We start from the raw sequence: 24,559 nt of genomic DNA on the forward strand, positions 1-24,559 counted from the left end.
ACTGGACCAAGGGGCCTGGGAACATGCATGCAACGGTACCATACCGGCCTATGTGTCAGCCTTAGGCTATGGAATACTGGCCAAGGCTATTGGCACCTTCATGGTGCCTTATTTAGGAGAGTCTCGATGGTGAATACCAGCTCTGTAATCAGCACAATAGCAGATTCAATGAGGGTTATGCTACTCAACACCAGGGGTTGTGATCACAACATGTTTGCACTCACAGCACTCCTCAGGCTGGACAACATCAACATCTTTGCAGTAACAGATCTGTCTTAAGGCTCCTGAAAGCACACCAGCACTACCAGACTACAACCCATACCACTCATTTCAGCCACAGAACATTGACTGACAGACATGGAGGGGCTGTATCCATATTCATCAGGGATACCTACACCTCCAGGTTAGTGGGGCAGCATGGTACCTCTGATATCATCCATGTGCAGCTAACATCAACTACAATGGCAATGTAAACTTTGTCCTGCTATGGATCACCCTCCATGACCCAGGAGCACCACTCCACCTACCTGGAGACAGTGGAGAACATGACAGTCCAAACACACACCCTGGCATTGGTCGATGTCAACTACCATACCATTCACTGGGAAACTTACTCCGGTACTCACTTCCAGGCACAGCACTTCCTAGAATTTATCACCTCATATGCCCTGTATCAGGTGGTAACCTCCCTAACATGGGGTGGAAACTACTATAAGTGGTCATCACCAACATGGGCAACAGGTGTGCCACAGCAGAGGTTAAATGGTTGCTGGTTAGATGTGACCATGAACTATTCACTGTTTCCACACCCAAGCATGAACCTATGAACCTATGAACCACAGTGTATACCTTTCCTACAGCTAAATTTACACTACTAGTGATAGGGGTGGGGGGTTTCACAGCCCCCACGCTAAGGGGAAACACTGCTCAAGATACAGATAGATTTACAAATGCAGTCTATAAGCACCTACACGGATGTATGGATCGTGCCATCACTGGTAAACCAAGACTCACTCCTCCTAGACAAGGATACCAGTCTGGTGGACCTCTGCAATAAACAGTCTATACTACAGAAATAGGATAGTGTTGCAGACAAACAGCAAATCCCACAAAGGGCAGACATCCGTGACCACTATTAGTATGATATGTAAGTCCCTCATGACATCATCCAAGGCTAACATTAGCAGGTGAATACGCAAGGATTCGAAAGATAACCACAAAGCCTTTTTTTGCTATGTCAAGGATCTATGTGGTGACACACAGATCTGCACAGTGCCGGTGAAATATAGCACAAAATATGCTGACCCTATTGATATCGCCAACATCCTTGCAGATACATTCAGTGCATACTTCACCCCCTAAAGAGCCCACAACACTACCCGAAAGGTACAGTACCTCGCACATCAGAGACACACAGGTGGAAATGGCCCTCTCTAACAGCGGAACACAGCATCACTGGAGGTAGATGTTGTCCCAGACTGCATCTTGTAAACTGTACTAGACAACCTGCCCCCCACTTAATTAAGCTTTCCTACCTCAGCCTCTCCATAGGCTACATGCCCAAACAATGGCACGTGGCAACAGTTATTCCATTCCATCAAGGTGGAATCGCAACTGACCATGGTAACTACCCCATAAGCCTGACTAACCTGGTCTGCAATGGTATGGTTTCCAACCTCATAGCACTCATTAATAAAGACAATGGTAACCTCCGAACATGTGACCCAACCCAGGTCAGCTTGGTTGAGTGCAGTTCATGCCTACTGAATCTGTTTGACATCTTACATGCAGTCACCAAGACGTTAGATGACAGGGGAGGTGGTTCACACATACTATCTGTACCTCACCAAGGCTTTTGACACTATGCCCCACTCAGGTATTATTGATAAACACACCAGCCTGTACACCCATACATCACAGGTTGGGTTGCCAACGGGCTTACACACAGAACCCACATGGTATGACTAGTGGTCTCCAGGTCCAACTCTTGACCAGTCATAACTGGTGTCCAATAGGACTCAGTCCTGGGAGCCCTAGTCTTCGAGTGTATTTTATTGCTAATAACTAACCTGCACAAGTAACTGATTTGTCTGCAGTTAAAAGCATTCTGTATCTTTACAAATTGTTATCTGTTTGTGGCTTTCTCTAGTGCTACTGGTTGTAGGTTATTGTTTCTAGCTGAAGCCTCTCTTTAACTTGGCTATATTGTGTTAATAGTCTGCTGAGTGGGGGCTGGTTCTTTTGTGTTCTTGTAAAAAAAAAAAGTTGTCCTTCTGGTATTTAAGTCCTAACTTTGATAGGGTTTCTGTTTATACACACTGAGCAGAGTGGATAACAGTTGTTGACCGCAGATGTCAGCTGAGATATAGTATCCTATTTTTTTTGATTATTTATACAGATTATTGTTTTTAACAATTAATATATAGCACTTTTATTGTCTGCTTTTTAGTCTTCGAGTGTATTTTATTGCTATTAACTAATCTGCACAAGTAACTGATTTGTCTGCAGTTTAACGCATTCTGTATCTTTACAAATCTTTATCTGTTTGTGGCTTTCTCTAGTGCTACTGGCTGTAGGCTATTGTCCCCACCCTCCTGCCCAGTTGGTGTCTTGCTCTTATACTTGGTGGCTTTGCAGTTGCCCGCCCCTACTGTAAATCTGATCTGTGACACTCCTCCCAGTCTAGTATCATTAGCTCATTCTACCTAGTACAGAGAGAACATTTGATGAGGCCTTCTGTTTCTCCTTTTTCCCTTTCAAAAAAAAAAAAAAAAAACTTTGTGTTCTTGACTGTGCTTCTCAAACATTTTGGAAATATAGAGTATATTTCAGAGCATTTATTATAACTGTAATTGCCTTAATATTGCTACAACTCAAGTGCTCTAGGTTGCACTGCATCTGAAGTGTTTGTGTGTTTTAGCTGCTTTTCTGTATATATAGAGTTCTCTGTTTCTTCAACTAAATAAGCTCTGCAAAGTTGTTTTATTGCATTCCTGCCTGTATTTCTGAGTTTTTTTGCACTTTTAAAGTTTGTTTTTGCTTAGTTTAATTTGTAGGCTACACACTCAAGTGTGTTAGCCGAATTAAAGCATTTACTGTGTTTCTGTACCTAATATCTACTTTGTAAAAAAAAAAAAAAAAAAAAAAAATCCTTGTTTCCCACCTTTACTGAACTAGAATAGTCCAGTCTTCCGGTATTGCTGATCTCCGGACTGTGTCATAGTCCTTGTGTTGCCCATATCTTTATTTGGATAGGGGGAAGCTTCTTTGTTTACCAGTGAGAGTGGGGAGCTCTCAGCAGCCTATCTGTCCCTTGAGGAATGGTTCCAGCCCAGTGACCTGTAGCTTATTGGCCATTTTGGGCCATTTCCTATCTCTTTCTAACCCCCTGCTTTAAAGCCAGCTTTAGCATGCTTTTGTGCTTGTAATTTAAAGTTTGTTGCATTTACCTGTTGAGGCTACACACTCAAGTGTGTTAGCCTGTGTTACATATTTATTGCATTTTTCTGCTGTTTGTTGCAAAAAAGAAAAAATATATATATCCTTGTTTCCCATCTTTCTAGACCTGGAGTAGTCCAAATACAGGCTTTGCTGTATTCTGGACTTTTGGAAAGTTCCTGTGTTGCCCATTTCCTTTCTTGGATAAAGGGAGGCATCTTTGTTCACCAGTGGCAGTGGGGAGCTTAGAGCAGCCTATCTATCCCTGGAAGAGTGTTCCCAGCACAAGAATCTGGTAGTCTATTGGCCGTTTTGGGCCAATTTCTAGCTCTTTCAAATCCCCCTGTATAAAACCCGCTTTGGCGCGGTTTGTACACTTGTTACTACTCAGCCAAGCTCCTCGTGGTCCTGCAGAATAGTGCTAGCAGCAGAGAAGCTAAAAGAGCGACTGCTAACCTGATAAAAGTGTTTTTTTTTTCCTGCTACTACCTGGGCGACTGCCCGATCTAGCTAAACTGCAAATATTTCTGCTTCTTGAACTGTTTTAAACTGTTTAAAGTTGTTTTTGCACCTGCACTTTTAAAGTTTGTCCTTTTTGTTGCATTTACCTGTTGAGGCTACACACTCAAGTGCGCTAGCCTGTGTTACATATTTATTGCATATTCCTGCTGTTTGTTGCAAAAAAGAAAAAAAAATTCCTTGTTTCCTGTCTTTCCTGACCTAGAGTAGTCCAGATACAGGCTTTGCTGTATTCTGGACTTTTGGAAAGTTCCTGTGTTGCCCATTTCCTTCCTTTCTTGGATAAAGGGAGACCTCTTTGTTCACCAGTGGCAGTGGGGAGCCTATCTATCCATGGAGGAGTGTTCCCAACCCAAGAATCTGATAGTCTATTGGCCGTTTTGGGCCAATTTCTAGCTCTTTCAAGTCCCTCTGTATAAAACCCGCTTTGGTGTGGCTTTGCCCGATTCTGGCAGCGCCGCTTAATTGGGTTTAAACTATTCTCAGCTCCACAAAGTCTGCTCTTCACTTTTTCCTTTAGAACTGATCTAGTTCTCATAATAAATATCCTATTCCAACTCTAAAGCCTGGCACTTGCTCACTAAAGCAATTATATAAGTCAGCACTAAAAAATTAAAAGCACTACACCCTCACAAACTCCCCTTGAGTACTTTGTTCCCCATTGGCCCTTTTTTTCAAATATAAAGGAATTCCCAATACTCTTCTAGCATGTCCAAAGGTCAGTTGTCAATCTCCTCTCCCGTCCAGCTGGGAATCTTGAGGCAATGTTACAACTGCCTCATGTACACAGACAACCCTCTCCTCCTCCCAACAAATTCCAACACATGTGAGAGATGCAACCATATAGCCAAACTGGAGGCTAAGCTCTCTTAACTCAGTACTGGTGTAACCAGTCAGGAGGAGAAGGAACACACAAAAACATACTCGGAGGCTCTAAAAAAAAATCTGAATAAGCAGCAGAGACCTCCAAAGCAGACACCCAAGCAACCGCTACCCCAAAACAAAACACATGCAACACATAGCTCACAAAGCCAGTGTGCCAAACAGTCACAGCCCTTAAGGCTAAACAACACACCTGATACACTTGTAATAGGTGACTCTATCGTCAGGCACACTGACGTCCCGCTCACCAGGCTGAACAAGGAGAAGGTCATGGTGAGCTGCCTGTCAGGCGCTAGGATCCGCCACATAACACAAGCACTCAGGTCACTCCAAGGCAAGTACAAATATTACTCAGTCATTGTCCATGCTGGTGTGAATGACCTGAGATGTACCTCCCTGGACTGCATGAAAAAAGACATAGAGGAGCTTTTTGATCATGTAGCCCAGGCCAGTATGACCCTGACCTTGAGTAGCATCTTACCCTCACCAAGAATGATGCCACAATATGAAGACAAGATGATCAATTTCAACAATTGGCTTAAGTATTGGTCTCATTCAAAGGGGATCCAATGCCTGTTTGCCTGGGATGACATGCTCAACAAGCCACGATGCTTCGCTAGGGACGGCTTGCACCTGTCACCCCTGGGCTTTCGGATATTGGAAAAAGATCTTGCCACCCCATAGTGCCTTTTTTAGGCAAGGCTCAAAAGACAAACCCACTTCCATAGGTATCACAAGGGATAAGAAACTAAGAGTAATGCTACTCAACGCCAGAAGTCTAAACCTCAAGATGCATGCACTCGAAACTCTCCTTAGCATGGAGAACATCAATATCTGTGCAGTAATAGAAACCTGGTTCAAGGCTCCCGAGAGCACCCCAGCACTATCAGGTTATACCTCATACCATGTTTTTTCGGCCCCAAAACTTGGACCGAACCACAAAAGGAGGAGGAGTATCAATATTCGTCAAAGATACCCAAACCTCCAGGTTGGTGGCACAGCACAAAGCATCAGAGACTATCCATGTGCAACTAACAGTGGGTAAAACTGCCTTCCAGTTTATAGCCTGCTACAGACCACCCTCCCAAACCCAGGAACCCCACTCGGCCTTCCTGAGAACACTGGAAAATATGAAGGTCTCTCCAAACACCATTATATTGGGCGACTTCAACTACCCTAACATAGACTGGGAGCATTACTCTAGCTCCAACACCCTAGCCCGAAGGTTCCTAGAATTTATAAACTCAAATGCTATGGAACAACTTGTTACCACTCCCACAAGAGGGGAAAACATACTGGACCTGATCATCACCAACATGGGGACTCGATGCTCCAGACCAGAAGTGTATCCCTCACTGGTAAGATCAGACCATAAACTAATCTCACTAGATATTCACATCCTGACCCCAGCCCCTGCCCAGAAAACCACAGTGAAAAACTTCTCTAAAGCAAATTTCACACTCCTCAAAACCAAGGTGGAATCCTTCAAAGCCCCCAGGCCTGTGGAAAATACGGCCCAGACCACAGAATCATTTATAAACGCATTCTATGAACACCTTCAGGAATGCATGGATCATGCAATCCCAAATAAAACCAAGACCCAATCCTCCAAAGTTAGGCATCCTGTCTGGTGGACCCCAGCCATAAACAAACTATACAATAGAAGGAGGAAGCTACTACATGATAGAGCAAAATCCCAAAAAGGGAAGGCATCTCTGATCAGTATTAGCAAAAAACTACGGGCACTCATAAAATCGTCTAAGGCCAGCTTCGAGAGAAAAATTGCACAGGACACTAAAGATAATCACAAGGCTTTCTTTAGTTATGTTAGGAACCTGGGTGGGAATTCTCAGATATGCTCAGAATTAGTCCAAAATGACAAAAAATACACCAAACCCACAGACATTGCCAACATCCTAGTTGACAGGTTCAGCGCAAACTTCTCCCACCCTTCCCCACCAAAAGGGCAAATATCTATCCCAGCAGAGTGCTGCCCCCTGACATCTCAGATGCTCAGTTAAGAGCCGCCCTCTCCAAAGCAAAAAACACAGCATCAATGGGACCAGATGGTGACCCGAGCTGCATCCTACATGAACTCCAAGAAGAACTAAACCCAAACATAAAACTACTGTTCAATCTCAGCCTTACTACAGGATATGTACCCAAAGAGTGGCGTACACCAACAGTGGTCCCTCTCCACAAAGGTGGTGCCTCAATGGATCCTGGAAACTATCGCCCCATAAGCCTGACTAGCTTGGTCTGCAAAGCTATGGAAAGGATCATCATGGTCCTCATAAATAAAGATATTGGGGACCTACAGACACTGGAACCTACCCAGTTTGGCTTTGTTAAGGGCAGATCCTGCCTCTTAAACCTGGTTGATTTCTTTGAAACAGTCACCAATGCCATTGATGAGGGGAAGGTGGTCCACACAGCCTACCTGGACCTTGCAAAAGCCTTCGATACAATACCCCACTCAGGCATTATAGATAAGCTCACCAGCTTAAATATAAACCCCTATGTCACTAGATGGGTTGCAAACTGGCTCAAGGACAGAACCCACATGGTTAGAATTGCTGGAGCCATGTCAGACTCCAAATCAGTTACAAGTGGCATCCCACAAGGCTCAGTCCTGGGACCTCTCTTGTTTGGTATATATTTCTCGGAGGTACAGGCTAACATGGAAGGACTGTGGCTGACCAAGTTCGCAGATGACTGCAAACTGGGTGCCTTAATCGTTTCCCCAGCCGACACAAGAATCCTACAAAAGGGCTTCATAGAAACAGACAACTGGTGCCAGAGCCATGGCCTCAAGCTAAACGCCAAAAAGTGTATAGTCATCCCCTTTGGCAAAACAAAGTGCTACAAATTACCACATAGGTGGTAATCCATTAAGTATGGAAGAAGTAATTAGGGACCTGGGGACCCAAGTTGATAGCAATCTCTCATTTGACAACCACGTGGCCAAAGTGGTTAGAAAAACATTTTATATAGCCCACCTAATCATGAAGGGATTCACATCTAGATCAGGGGAGGTTATCGTGCCTCTTCACTCATCCCTCATCAAGCCCATAATTGAGTACAATGCCCCTTTTGGGATGTGCCTTACCAGACACCTGCAGCAACTGGAAAGACCCCAAAAGTACCTCACCAAGAGGATCAAAGGGCTCAAACAGATGCCATATACTGCCCGGTTAAAGAAACTCCAGCTCTACTCAGTGGCAAACCGCCTGCTCAGTGGCGATCTGTGCCTGACGTATAAACCCATGTTCAACCCAGAATTAATGGACATGCTGCACCTCAGAAAATCCAAATCCCATTGAGCTACGCGCTCAAGAGACTTGAACCTCAGCACTGAAATAAATAGGACATGCTGGAGGGACAGATTCATAACCCAGAGGCTCCCTTCACTCTGGAATAAAATCCCAGTCTAGGTTAGGCAGAGTCCCTCATTGACTCTCTTCAAGAGGAATCTTGATGAGTGGATGGGAGATAGTAGGTTTACCCCGGGTATCACTTCCGTGTTACTGTTAGACAGAGGCACAGTATACTAACCTCGAAAAAGGGCATAGCAAAATTCATTTAAAATAGGTGGCGAAAGCCAAACACACTCTGGCTAGGCTTATAAATGCCCTAGGGCAGATAGCCTAGTATGAACCTATGAACCTATGAACCTATGAACACAAGTGGCAGCCACTTTAATACGGATGAGGTAATGGGGTATCTGGGGACTAACGTAGATAGTGATCTCCCCTTTGACAATCATATCTCCACAGCAGTTAGGACATCCTTCTATGTAGGCCATCTGATTACTAAAGGATTCCCATCTAGACATACTGGGGTTATAGTGCCCCTTTACTCATCACTCATCAGTCCCATTATAGGGTATAATAACCCATGTGGGATGTACCTCAGAAGACACTTCCAACAGCTGGGAGGTCCACAAATGTACCTCGCCAAAGGGAATACTGGCCTCCAACATATGGCCTATGCAGCCAGACTAAATAAACTCCTACTTTATTCAGTGGCATCTCATTTAACCAGAGATGATCTCCACCGGCCAACACAGCCATGTTGAACTCAGGCTTGATGGATATGCTCCACCTATGGGAATCCATGTCACAGTGAGCCACACACTGTAGTGAGCTGAACCTTGCCACAATAATAACTGGAAGATGCTGGAGGGACAGCTTCCTGTCACAGACACTCCCCATACTTTGGAACAACATCCCTAACTACATTATACAGAGCCCCTCACTAACACTCTGCAACGGAAACCTTGAATAGTGGATGGGGAACATTAGATGCACCCCTGGGATCCCGCCATTGGCTCTGCTCCACAGAGGGACAGTTAATGAATCAGTGGGGTGGCAAAAGCTGACACATTTTGGCTGGGCTTATGAATGGCCTCTGGCAGTTGGCCCAGTACCTACCTATGAATCTATACATACAGCATCTGCATATGCTGATAGATTAATTTACTGTTCAGGTGTTGACTTACCTTGTGCCAATGGCAGTTGTGTGTACAATAGTTGAGGGCTGCCTATGTTGGATGCACAAATTAGACGGCCTATACATGACAATTTACAGGTAGTCTTGTGTGTGTGCCATCCGTTTTTACTGCGTGTGCAGGTGGAGAAAGGTGTCAGTCCCTAGGTGCCTACACTGTCAGTGTGTGTGCTATACGTTCCCTCTTTGCCAAGGCATGGTCATACTGTGCACGCCTCCATCTGCCTACTGGGGATGGCTCAGGGTGTTCATGGTCTAAGTACCTCTGTGCCTGTGGGGCCCTTGGCAATGGTGGTGGGCTGTGAGGGCCTTCACCATTCTGTCCCTGCTGCAGCTGTTTCCACAGGACCATATTGTGTAGCATGGCACACACTATGAAGATGTGGGCACATGTGCCTGGAGATTACTGCAGTGTTCCACCAGATATGTCCAAGCAACAGAACCGTGATTTCAGCATCCCAAACACACACTCTATGATGATTCTGGTTTGTGCTTGTGCCTCATTATGGCGTTCCTGCATGGGTGTGTGTGCATTTCTGATGGGAGTCATCATCCACGGTTCCAGTGCTTAGCCAGCATCCCCCACCAGGTGGCCATTTGGGATGTCCTCTCTGGCAAATAACTGATACAGCTGTGAGACATGCCAGATGTGGGAGCTGTGATAGCTTCCAGGGCTGCCAGCGCACATATCCATGATAATGCCTTGGGCATTGTACATGACCTGGCAGTTGATGGAGGGGTACCCCTTGCAGTTTATGTAGCGCCTACCCTGCTCACCGGGTGGTGACTTGATGTGTATGTGCGTGCAGTCTATTGCACCCAGTACCTCCAGGTATTCTGCCACATGGTGGAAGAGATGCACATTGCTGGCCAACTCCTCCTGCATTCGGGGGAAGTATATGTGCTCATTGGCATGTGGTAACATGGCATCCAGGAACTGGTGTAGTACACTGGATTCTGATGCCTGTGAGATCCCCATGATATCCCCAGTTGGTCTTTGAAAGGTACCTGTAGCTAGTATTCTCAGGCTTACAGATACCTTCGTATCCACTGGGATGGGTTCCCGTCTGTTTGTTCTGGCACTGAGGCATGGCCAGCACAGCTCCACAAGTTGCTGTAGGATGTCCCTGTCCACCCTGTAATGCTCTACTATCTCCAGATCATGACGCTTCTGGTAGGATACCCTGGGTTTGAACACTCTCCTCCTCTGGTGCCTGAGGTGGTCGTGTGCATCATCCTCCACACCACCTTCAGTCTCCAACACATGCTGGAGGATCAAAGCTATGGCAGCTCCTAACATGTACATAATAAAAGTTCCCTGTCTGTATATACCACTGGTGCAGAGTGTATGGGAATACATAAATGTGTGTGAGGTTCCTTCACACTTTATAGTATTGTGCTATGGATGTTGCTGTTGTCAGTGGGTGTGTATGAGCTATTCCAGCTGCAGCGTGTCTTAATTATGGGTTTTGCAATGAGTATTGCAAGTGAGGGACCTTTATTGTGGAGATCTACTTGCCTGCTGTGGTTAATCTGTTACCCTTTAATTCACTTTTAGACCTGGATCACCTCCCATTATCAGGCATGCATCCACCTGCCATCTTTCTTGTTTTGTACTTTCCCTACCCAGTCATGCAAAATGTGCCTTGTAGCTGATGTACTGCAAATCGGCTGTGTTCTGCTTTGACACTTTAATGTTTGCTTTGCAGTACAGCCCCTCCCCTTTCCTGTTCTGCAGGTAGCTGCATGCAGCCTTGTTAGCTGTTGTCAATGGCCCACTGTAGGCTCCTAGGTGCTAATTAGTCATTTGCACTCCAGTTTCACTGCTGCAGCATTTTCTTATTTCTTTCCTATATCCTCCCTGTTTTAGCTGCAGTGCATGGCGCATACCCGTTTACCGGGTTTACGAGTGTTTTCATCTCCATTCACATGCATACTCGATTACCTTGTGTACTCTCAGCTCAGTTCGACACACCCCTATCCTGCAGCTTTGCCTAGCTAGAGGCAAACTGGTTTATAATGCTCCAATGTGCTTACAGCAATGGCGACACACCCATCTCTTGATGTCATCTTTATCTCAAGGGCACACCTCAGTGTTATAACTCTACACTGTGAGGTGCATCCTTACACCAGTGGGGAATCTGCGATTCACTATTACTTCTCTCATTTGCATGGCATTGCCTACTAATTCCCAGCTACTGTGCATAACACTGACACTGCCCCTTAGCAACCCTTGCGCCGTAAGTATAGTGTAGCATGCCTGCCATTGACTATTATGGGGAAATCATAATATGTGTTTCATTGCAGTTTTATTCTATATTTTTATATATTCCTTGTGACCCCCTTTGCGCACTGCTGCCCTGCACTTCCACATCGCAATAGTGTGACTATATATATTAAATGTTAATTTTATATTTTGTGTATGTTTTTTATACCAATGGCTATATATTTAGCCATTAGCATATATTAACAATATAATACATGTGTTTGGTCAGCTGTCATGTCTCCGATTTTATGTTTGCAAAAATGTAAACCATTTTCTACGGTTTACATTTCTGCATGCTTACACTACACCTGCACCACTTCCTGAATCACTGCATACCTTCATTTGCATGCTACACTGCTGCACATGGGGTAATTAGCATACAAGGCTCGGGAGTTGTGTGGGCATAGCATATGCAGGTAGTGCATGTGGAAGCAGCTTATACCTGAATTGCTCGGCGGCCATATTTGGTGTTAAACCCCAACGCTACGCCTGCACCTAGCGCAAGCTTCATGAATCCAGGGGGGTGTTTTTGCTAAAGTTCTAACTGTATTCTTTGTGATTGACATGTGCATCCAAACCACAACTAGCCATTATATTATTTTCAGTTGACTATGGATTTTTTTTACCTAGACATTATGAGGACTACCACCATCACCAGCTTGGAATGACCCGACCCACATTCCTGATCCTGTCCATTTTGATGCCACAAAAACTTTCAGTTGCATGGTAGCAACTGGCTCACTGGGACTTCAGCCCCTTTCCACAGAATGGACAAGATGGCACTGGACATTTACTATTATCTTTCCCCAGCTGGCTGCTATAGCAACTAAGGTAATCCAAAATGTGTGACTAAGAAAAGAACAAACAGGTAAGAATGGTCTGTGATCACTGCAAACCACACCACGTTTATTTAAAATAAGTACATCTTGTATTAAATTAATGTGGTGTGGTTTGCATTGATCACAGAGTATTTGTGTCTTTTTGTTCTTTTGCTATAGCAACTAAGCCACTATATGAACTCAAGTCATCCATGTTATAGTAAGGGCTTTATCACTCTATGTCACAGAAGAAGAAATACCAACATATGCAGAACAATATAGCATTTCTATCAGCTTTAGGAACATGAATGCTAAAAGAAAATCTAAAAACTATTTTCAATAAAGAAATAACATCAACATTAGGTATACATCAGTCTTAGGAAAATCTGCATGTATAAATTCTATGATAGATGTGCATTTATTGAGATAAGAAATTGCTGCTAAAAGTAAAACAGCAGAACCAAATGGTAAATTAAAACAAAAACTAAAGTAAAAATGTCTTACTTGGAGCTAACTCTAAAACTAAATATAAACCCCTTAAACAGAAACATAAATGAAACTGTAATAAGCTAGTTCATCCAACACAATACAGACTTTTTCGGTCAAACTGCATATAATTTGAAAACCCATTTAAATTTAAAGGAACCTTGTCATACGAATGCTCTCATGCATAGGCATAGCATGCACCCTGGCTATGTCTTTCAGAATGTGGTCAGGGGTCAAGTAATGAGGGTCTCTAGATACAATCCCTCAAATGTAGGTTTCACCCATGAGTTGGGAGAACTTTGCGAAAGGTTTACTGCCCGGGCTTATGAGGCGGGTGACATTGAGAAGGGTGTGATAGGGATCTCTAGTTTGAGGGAAGGTGCAGCTGCCCCTTATTTTTTGGAGATACATGTTAGACAGAACACTTCCTATGAGGAAGGTATGCCAAGGGTGAACCCAGTGGGAGGTTTGGGAGGTGGCGACAGACCTGGAACTGGGTTAGATAGGCTACCTATTTTTTATACCAAGGATGTTGGACACATTAAAGATATCATCAGGGCACACTGGGATGTGTTGATGGTTGACCCCGAAGTCAGGGTATATGAGAACAAGTTGAATTTAAAGAGGATTTTATGTTATCCGAATAATAGAATAAGAGACTTGTGCGTGTCTCTGGGTACTGTTTTGTGGTTTCAAACTACATTACCTTATTGCTTATATGTAAGTGCTTTGGGGAGTTGCAAACTATATAAACTATACAAACGCAATCTATCTAAACTTATTATACCTTTGTAAGATTGGGTTTGGTGGGAAACCAGCAATTCTACTACTCACTACTGGCTTGAATATTTATGCTATTAAGATTTACTGGCAACCGAACTCTGTACTGATATACCCTGTCTTATGCTGACTACTCCGTACTATAGATTGATGGCGTCTGAACTGTGTATTATAAAACCTTCTGCCTTATACTAAGGAATCTGTGTTACCAGTACTTTGCATTAATATTAAGTGTGCTTATACAGTAGCCTCTATTGCTTAAGTAGGATAATTGTTGTGACTCTAAGCTTAAGTAGGGTAATTGTTGTGACTCTAAACAAACTGTTTCCCTCCCTTATTTCCATTACAGGCAGCCCCCCTCTCTAACTGATTCTCTACGTGGCTCCATAGACTCACAACGCTACTTCCTGAACTCGCAACCTGGTGCGAATGCACAGAACAGCCCAGTAACTTTAAAACTTAAGCTACCCACCTAAAGTGTTTCAGGGTAAAGATTATTTCTTTAACAACTATGTACTAGCCAGGAATAGCAACCCGCTGGTAGAAACTCGACAGTACCTATAAACGAACTGATAGTTTAATCTGTATTCATAGAAAATTATACCAGGTTTACAGCCTAGATCTAAAGCTAAACAGTAGAGAATAAGCAGTATTCCCAGAAAATTATATCTTTCTCTCTGGCTATAGTAAACGCTTAAGGAATAGCCTAATAACTCACTGTAAATTGGCTTTAAGACCCTGCGAACTCCTCGCAGTGTATTCCCCGCTCCCCACTCTGCCCCCATATCCCACCCGCCCCCACTACTGCTACATTTATAGGGCTAGTCAGCCCCTCCCACCTTCCCCCTAGTAATTAGGTACGCCCTGCAACTTAGTAAGTCTCCTCCCTCACTCTGGGCCCTCCTTCAATACTACGTTAAATCTTCAATGCCCCCACTACTGCTACATTTATAGGGCTAGTCAGCCCCTCCCACCTTCCCCCTAGTAATTAGGTATGCCCTGCAACTTAGTAAGTCTCCTCTTTCACTCTGGGCCCTCCTTCAATACTACGTTAAATCTTCAATCCCTCCCCCCTCTAGCCTCTTCTCCTTCTTACACCATGGCCAAAATGACATCTACTATTACCCCTCTTATAATAATACCCCTTTTTATTGCTCATTTCTTAACAATTTATGAAAACCAAACTCTGCTAGGCATCCCCTTCCCCAAGGGTCACACTAGCACCCATCCAAATCTTTCCGCTAGTCCTACCTCATTTCTCCCCTTTCCTAACAAAACAATATCCCCCAAAATAGTGCATCTCATCCTCCGCTATCCTAAAGTAATGAATACTAAAGCTAATCTTAAAATCCTAAACAAGCTACTTAGATTCCTAGATCACCTGAAAAAATGCTTCATCATAGATGGCGACATCCACCCCAACCCAGGTCCACCCACAGTCTTAGATTTGAACGCCCCTAAAATAGCTCGAAGTTCTTCAGATTCCCTACTCATACTTCATCTTAATATCAGAAGTATAAACAACAAGGTCAATAACCTACATGCTATGTTAGCCACTCATTCTCCAGACATTGTGTGTCTATCTGAAACATGGCTAAAACCTTCCACCAAGGATGAAGAGATTCTTTCACCTGGGTACAATATTCTCAGGACTGATCGGATAAAAAAAAGGGAGGGGGTATAGCTGTTATGTTCTGGAATACCTTGAACATTATAAGGAATCCACTACAACCTCCTAAAGTCTCTAATATAGAACTTATTGCCCTTAAGATATGCCTAAACACCCAGAAATGCATTAACCTTATAGGAATCTATATCCCACCAGGGAAGAACACTGAAAACCTGGAGCAAACACTCTGCTGGTTGTCCACCAATTACCCCCAAGAAACCATAGTACTTGGAGACGTCAATATAGACTGGTCTCACTGCTCAGCCCACATAACTCCACATCCCATTAACTTACATGGTTTCTCCCAAAACATTCTATCCCCAACTAGAATTGGCAATACCCAGCAAAAAGAGAGCACCATTGACTGGATTCTTACCAATAAGGATCCACATAATTATACCTCTGGGACCCTCCCAAACGACCTCAGTGACCACCTTATTACTTATATCATTAAACATAAATGCCCAACTACTAACCCCCCCCTTATACAGACTAGTCAGAAACAAAAAGAAATTTGACCCACAACTATTCTGTGTAGAACTCAAGTCCTGTAACTGGTCTATCCTAAAAAACCTACCCCTCCAGGAGAGCGTTTCCTACTTTAATGACATGTTCCTTAACATACTTGACTCTCATGCCCCAAAACGCCAAATTAGATCCAAGGAACGGATAGCCCCCTGGCTAACTAGTCAAACTAAAACCAAAATTAAACTCCGTGACCAGGCCTGGGATAAATGGAGAGCTACTAAAACCCCCCTGGATCGCATCAAATTTCAACAGCTTAGGAACACCACTAAATCAGCCATTATCCAGGACAAAAAACAGTACTTCTGCCACCTTCAGAATAAGCACCAGCATAACCCAAAGAAGTTCTGGGCAGGATTTAATAACCTTCTCCATCCAGGTAAATCTACTACCCCCACCCCTGAGAAACTCATTGAGAAAGACCCAGAAGACATAGCCAACACCTTTAACTCTTTTTTTTACTGAGACCATCCAGTCTCTAGCAAGTCAGCTAACTACTTCCTCCCCTCCCTCCACTCATACGAATAACTTTGCTCCCCCCTCCTTTAACCTAGAACCGGTTTCCACCGCCTATATTTGTACCCTCCTAAAAAAACTGAAACCAACCTCCCTAGCAGCGGATCACCTTCCAGCGGAATACTTACAAATCGCGTCTGACGTAATCGCCTATCCCATATCAATCCTGATGAACAGGACTATAACTGAAGCCACCATTCCCTCTATTTGGAAAGTTTCATACATTATCCCTCTTCAAAGGTGGTACCTCCACGGAAACTTCCAACTACAGACCAATAGCAATACTGTCTCCTCTAGCTAAAATTATGGAAAGATGTGTTCACAAACAACTCCTACACTACCTAACCCTTCATAATCTCTTGTCTAACTGCCAGCACGGCTTTCGCCCTCATCACAGTACAACCACTGCCCTACTCTCCTTCATTGACTCCATCAATAATAACCGTAATAACAAACTCATATCCTCCACCCTCTTTCTGGATCTATCAAAGCCCGACATGGTTAATCACCAGCTCCTCCTCTCCACCCTGGAAAGCCTACATCTTGACAACCTAGCCCTAAGCTGGTTCAAGGCTTATCTCTCTGGTAGGCTACACGCTGTCCAGTGGCAAAACAGACTATCTGACCTGCTCCCAAACACCATTGGTGTTCCTCAGGGCTCAATACTTGGTCCCCTTCTTTGTTCCATCTTCATAAATGATCTCCACTCTGTCATCCCTAAAGCCACCTGCATTCAATATGCAGATGACTCCACCCTGATCTGTTCTGACGTCTCTCTCTCGAAACTACAAACAACTACTCAGCATTGTTTTACTATAGTTGAAAAATGGTTCTCCGAGTTGAAACTCATACTCAATCCATCAAAAACCAAAATGCTTCTATTTTTCCCCACCATATCCACACCACTAGATAAAGAACTTCCTATTCCAAGCAATATCTCCTTTCATGTTGAATCCATCAATGGCACCATCATTGACCCTGTCTCTAGCACCAAATTACTAGGTGTCACCATTGACCACAAGCTCAAATTTGACTTGCATCAGCCAAACCATTAAAACTGTTAACAAGAAACTCGGGTCCCTGTACAGAATAAAGAACTTCCTTACCCCTAATACCAAACTTACTATAGCTCGCACCCATCTCCTCTCCACCCTCTTGTATGCCTCCCCAGTACTCTCTTTTCTCAAAAAGTGTGAACTCAATATGCTTACTGTTGCCTATAATCACATTGCCAGATTTATTACAGGAGCTCCATATCGAACTCACCACTGCCTTAACCTTAAGAAAATTGGCTGGTTAGAATTGCCCAACCTTCTCAAACTCAACCAACTCACTGAAGCTTTTAAAATAATAAACCACCCAGATAGAACTCCGTCACTGAGCAGTATACTGACCCCCTATACCAACCTTAACTGCCTTGATCGTCAAACAGTGTTCAAATACTCACCATTAAATCAAAGAATATGGGCGGCGTGCTCTTTACACTAATTCCATTGGAAAGCCGAATTCCCTTCCAAACCACCTAAGAAATATGACCTCACTTAATTCAAAAATAATCTCAAAGAATATCTTAAGTCCCACTGGCTATGTCCCTGTTCTGAACCAGACTAACTTAGTGACCCTCTCCACCTAAACCTCCACCCCTTTTCAGACTTTAATACCTTTTCCTAACCCACTATGTTTCCATGTGATCCATTATTTTTGAATATGTGAATGTTCTATAATCAACATGTATAGCCTGTTGTATTTGTTTTTTCTCTCATCCTATGTTAATCCTACCTCTTATGCGTGGAAATGTACAATGTCATGTCATTATGTTGGAGCTTTTCTCCCTGGGCCTCTACTGAAAAAGGACATGTATCCAGCTAGACTAGCCCGGTCAACAAATGTAAAATAAAAAATAAATAAAATATAAAATAAATAGACCTGGTTCAGAGAGGTTTGATATCCATGGGACATTTCCTTGTGGACAATGTAACTTCTGTGAGTTTATTGACTCTGATAATGTTTTTATACATCACTCTGAGTCATTTAAGTATGTGGTTCAGGTATCTGCCGATTGCATGTCTGAGAATGTTGTTTACCTTGCTTCCTGTGAGACCTGTCAGATGTTTTATGTGGGTAAGACTAATCGGAAGCTTAGGGACAGGATCCGTGAGCACCTCTATCAGATTAGGATTAAGTCAACTGTCAACACCCTATCGAGACATGTATTAGACACTGATGTTACCCATGTCTTTAGGTTTAGAGTTATACAGAAGATATACCCCAATTATATGGGTGGGGACATTAGGACTTATACTGAAGGTCAGGAAGCTAAATGGATTGTGAAACTTAGGTCAGATCAATATCTTGGCCTCAATGACAAAGTGTCTATTAAACCTTTTTTGAGGTCGAGAAGGCTTAAGATTAACTAGGAGTGTATCAGGCTTTTATGTATTTTATGTACACCTTTAATGTATATAGATTTTTGAATGTGATATGTCACAGATGCAATGTACATGCTTATGTATTTTATGTATTTTTTGCATGTTATTTCTTATGTTTACATTGGTTAGTATGGATTAGTTCAGAATGTATTTTATACATCTTTATATATATTTTTTTATAGTATGGTCCTTACATGTTTATGTAATGGAGGTCTACTACTTTAAGACCAGAGATGTTTGTGTTTTTTCCCCACCAGAGATGGTATTTAATCTTTTTGTATTTTGTGAATGGTTATCATCTGAAGCAGCCCTCCCAGGTGAAAGCGCTAACCTCTGTCTGTGAATAAACCTGTTTTGAGTTTTAGTTTGGATGTGGTTTATCCTATACAGCTTTGTTTTACTCCAGCATCTGTTTTTTGGATTTATTGTTATTTTGTTTCATTGTTTTCTGAAAAAATGTTCTGAATTAGACAGTTTTGTCATTATTGATGCATGCCTTTTGTTTCATTGTTTACTGGAAAATTGTTCAAAACAATAAATTTAAAATGCCCTCTAACAACTGTACGGTATTGTACAAGGAATATAATTTAGTACAATCAGGAAGGTGTATCAAAGAGCACATGTATGTTTCATGTGCAAGGGGCCTATGATTTGAAAACAGCCCAAAGTTAATATTTATCTGCCACTGGCAAAATGTATTTTCTTTGAATGTGGGTTTTAATGCTGTTTCAATGAATGTGAGTTTCAAGGGCAGAGAAATTTTAATGCTAAGTCTGTTTTCATTGTGAGACTGCACTGCTTTGTTTAGCAGATGTCTTAGTGTTTGTGCTGTAAAATGCAAGATAAAACTTTCAAATGAAGTCCAAATCATCATAGAAGTAAAGCAGTTTGCACATTAGTGTTTATGGTAAATGGGGTAAAATAGCCAAGTAATGGTTCATTAGAATGGCTGCGGGGGGGGGGGGGGGCTCCATTTCACCATGATTTTGTGAGGGGGAAGGGTGGCAAACTCAGACATCCCCGGCTGAACTATACCTCTCAACTGTCCAGATTTTCACAGAATGAATAGATTTTTGCTTCTTATTTTTGGTTTGCTCCTCATAAAATTTGTGGTTTTCTGGCAAATCATTTAGGAATTAAGTCACTAAATAATGACAGACACTAAGTTTCAGACTTCATAACCTTCAGAAAAATGCATGCTAAAGTAAGACCCGTTTTTCTATCAACTGTCTCAGTTTATACAAGAGCAATTTTTAGTACTGTTTATATGTTCCCCTAATATATTTGGCCTTGTCCAGATGTATTGCATTAACAAGTTGAGAGGTACATGCAAATAAATTGCTTTATAGAATTAGACATAGCCAAACCTCTCAACTGTCCCTGATTTTGGCTCAAAATGTTGCTCTTCCCTTAATAATCCCTCCGCAAAATAGCAATTTTGGAAGAAAACGTGGAGGGTTTACAATTAAGAAATAACTAATAATCAGAGTTATAGATTACTTTTATTTCAGAAATGCATGTAGATTCTTTTATTTTGTTAGCTGTTCGAGTTAGCAGTACTAATATTAAAAAGGTGTCCCTTCTTTGATAGGTTCCCAGCTGTATTGTGTGGCTATTTTATATTTTTGCATCACATTTTTGGTCCATTTTTCATAAAATTGTGTTCTTTGGCAAATTAGTGGCAAATCATTAAATACTAAAGTTAGAAAATAATGACAGACATTTGAGTTTCAGATTTCATACCATTCAGAAAATTCATACGAATGCAAGACCTACTATACTATTATCTTTCTAAGTTTATAAGAGCAATATTTAAAAATTATCCTTATATTTGGGCCTTTGTCCCACTTCTATGTATGGCTTTCTCCAGATTTCTTGCTCTGAGGTTGAGAGGTATGACACATATGTCAGGTCCATCACAGTCAGCCAGAGACATTTCAAATTATGACATACTTGTTGCACCCAACTCCCCCCATGTAGTGACCCTGGATGTGTCCAAGCAAGGCAAGGAGCATTTATGCAGTGTAAATGTGCAGAGTATCCTCCCATCCAAGGTAGACACAAGTACTACAGTAGCTTTTCATCTGTCCTTGATTTTGCAGAATGGTCTGGTTTCTGTCATATTTTTGTACTGTTGATTTATGCTTATTATTACTCAGAAAGTACCTGTTGCTCTGTGTTTAAGTGGCAATGCTTTAATGACCATCAGGTAAGCTTGTCTGAGATCATAAGATGCAAGTAAGCTTTAATAAGCATACTGTTAAAGAACTGACAACATTGAAAGCCTTTCTGTTGTTGCCATGCAGAGAATACTTACATAACTAGATAATGTATAAGCCTTGGCTACTGAAATGCATATGACAGTATTTGTAACAAAGGACAGGATTACATTATTTTAAGAAGCTCATTACACTTATTGGAGACTTCCAGTCATCTCTGCAGGCTTTACCCGTAAACTAAACAGAATGCCAATCTTTCATGTGTGATCCATAACCTGTACAGTATTCCTTTAAGCAATGTATCTTGAGCTTGTTTCTTGTTTCCTTTTCATTTTTTACTTTGATCATGTTTTCCCCATGAAACAAGTAGATAGTTGTCAGGCAGCAGGTCTTTTTTGGATAAGAAACATTTTTACAAGTGGGGGTATCACAGAGATTGCTACTTTCAGCATGTTACTTGATACTTTAATAAAGCTGAATATAAATTATAATTACAACTGCTGTGCAAGGAGAAGTGGTTTGAGTTGAGTGCTGCTTGTTTTTCTTATACTTGATTTTGACTGGCATTCCAGTAATGTATTTAAAAAGTAATTTATTTTTCATGCCTCACAACCTTTCTGTTTCCATCTAGATATTAAGTAAGCTGTCATGCAGCCAATGCATTGAAATATTCATTTTGTCTTAATTGGACTCTCATAATGACGGTTTGGCACCCAGGGCAGCGTATTTAATTAAAGTTAGTTTTTGTGGTTTTCTGCATAGCTTCTCCCCTTTCTAGTTGGCCGCACCCCTTCCCATTGACCCCACCCATTCACCTGTCTCCTGTAGCCCCCCCTTTGATTTGAAGTCACCAGCCGCCACTGACTAGAAGCACCTATTGATGTTCCTAAATGTGACAAATGTTCATTAGGGTTATGTCCAATAAACCTATATGACAAACAGTTATTACAGGAACATGTACCATTTTCTTTCTTAGTAGCTAGCCTCTTTGATTACTGTACATTTGTCTCTAGAAGACATTTCAGATTATTATTTTTTTATTTGTAAATAGTCAAAACTGCTCACTACATTTGATTTTTCATGGTTACCCAAAATAAACTTTCCATAATATTCAAAAAAAAAAAAAAAAAAAAAAATATATATATATATATATATATATATATATATATATATATTAATTTTATTTATTTTGGCAGAAGTAAAAAACAAGAAAAGCTTGAATGTATGTATATCATTCTTTATATGTATATTTTATGTCCATTAAGTACCCCAGTATTCAAAACAGATTGATAGCAGCTATCCATCCATCCATCCATCTGTCCATTCATCCACAACCCCTTTTTCCCATTTTTACACAAGGCATTGGGATGTCACTTTAACACTGACAATCACTGAGAGGCAAGGTTCATACCACCTTGTGGCTTATCTCCATTAGATACTATTTCCTTTCTAGTATGTCTATAAATGTTTATACATGCTTTCAAAAGACATACAATAATAAAAATGCTTTAATTTAACATCATATCTGTATCAAATGCCCATCTTGATATGATAAAAGACTGGCTTTTAATCACATTTTGCTTCTTATATTATGGGAACAGCTTAGAGCAAATAAATAATTGTTAATAGATTTTGGTTTCTATAAATCTTAGAAAGAAATATTTTACTTTATTTGTGTGAATTCCCATATCTAACAAGTGAACTGTAAAGTTCAAACTTGTACTAAAAGTTAAATGCAAAGTATTGGTATTTCATTTATTTTTAAGTAAGATAAAATCTTTGGCGGTTTCACTCAACAGAAACCTCACCTATAAAGTGTTTTTAAAAAATGTACATGCTTTAATATGTCTAATTTATCAAACTTTCCTCTTTCGCCCAGACTAGTAATAGCTTTGCAAAAGAAGGACACACAGGAGCTCTGCATAGCAATCCCCTTTGATTATAATACTATCTTTAAAAACAAAATTATTATGCAAAACAGCTTCCAGTAATTGTTACTCAAAGAACAATATATTGACAATACATTCTGTTATATTCTAAGCATTCTATTTGTGGTACACTAGAAATAGTAATTATATGTCTATGGTTACTAATTTAAAAGTAATATCTGAGGAGTCTTTATTTGATAAACATTTCACAAAAATCAGTAGAGTCTTCAAAAAAAGAAGAAAAGTTTTTTACAATCCTGTTTATTTTATATCTCATAAAAGTGATAGCCATTCAGTGTTTGACTCCTTTGTAGATACCGTAGGTGAATAGAGATGGTAATTTAAATATTTTTGTAACTTTGGTATCAAAAACTCCCTACCTGGGGAAACCACACATAAAACACTGGGCAGGATTCATAAAGAGCTACATGAAATGTAGCAGTTATGTTGGTGTTGCACAGTGCTACCAACACAATATTGTTCAGATTGGTATTACTTAAGTGGCTCTACATGATGTGTAAATTTGCCAAAGAATGGGAAATGGCAGATTATGCTAATGAATGCATAAAGAGTCAAAGTGCATACTAATTAACAAATCCAACATGGCACAGCTATTCAGGAAGCTATAAAACAATTATGTATAATCTGTGTAGGCTTTTGCCATTTATACCAAAACATTTTAGAATACAGACACAACTACTCTTAGGGGAAAAAAACATGTTTGGGTTTACTGCTGCTATGATTATGCTGCATGTGCAACAGGCTTTAAATGAAGGTGCTGCTGCAAGACCTCAGGCAAGAAGAAGAAGGGTGCTTAGACTCAGTTTAACTTATCATAGAGTACATGAAACAGAAATTGCTGAAACATGTGAGGTGAAGAGAGAAACAATGGAGAAAATATGCAACCTCTGACGTCTATACTTGAGGCCTCAGAAACATTAAGCAGAACCCATCCCACTGGAGAGAAACATATGTGTATATATATATATATATATATATATATATATATATATATATATATATATATATATATATATATATATATATATATATAATTATGTATACTTATATATATATATATATATATATATATATATATATATATAATTATGTATACTAGCTACTGGTACCCTCAGTAGATATGTTAGGGCTGCAATGCTACTACATGCAAGGGTGACTATCTGTTTCCAGCAAATACCACAGGAGACAGCAAGAACCATGCAGGAGTTTTAAGCAATAGCACACATCCCTGAAGTTTTGGGGGCCATAGATAGTACAAACATAGAAACAAAAGCCCCTTCCATGGAACAGGGAAGGACATATATCAACAATGGTTCACTCACTAAATTGTCAGGTTGTCTTTAATGCCCAAGGTATCAGCTACATTATTTATGCAGGTAACCCAGGGAGTTTCCGTGACTCACAAACACATATATGGTGCACTTGTGAGCTGTACACCGGGTTTGCTCAGGGTGACATTCCTCAAGCACATCTGGTAGGCAAAGCAGGTTATACACTAGAACCCTGGTTTCACATGACAATCTGCATGAAATCCATACAACCCCACTGAGCAAG

Source organism: Protopterus annectens, chromosome 3.part1, assembly GCF_019279795.1.
Source record: "Protopterus annectens isolate FY-2018-M chromosome 3.part1, PAN1.0, whole genome shotgun sequence".
NCBI classification, from domain to species: Eukaryota; Metazoa; Chordata; order Ceratodontiformes; family Protopteridae; genus Protopterus; species Protopterus annectens.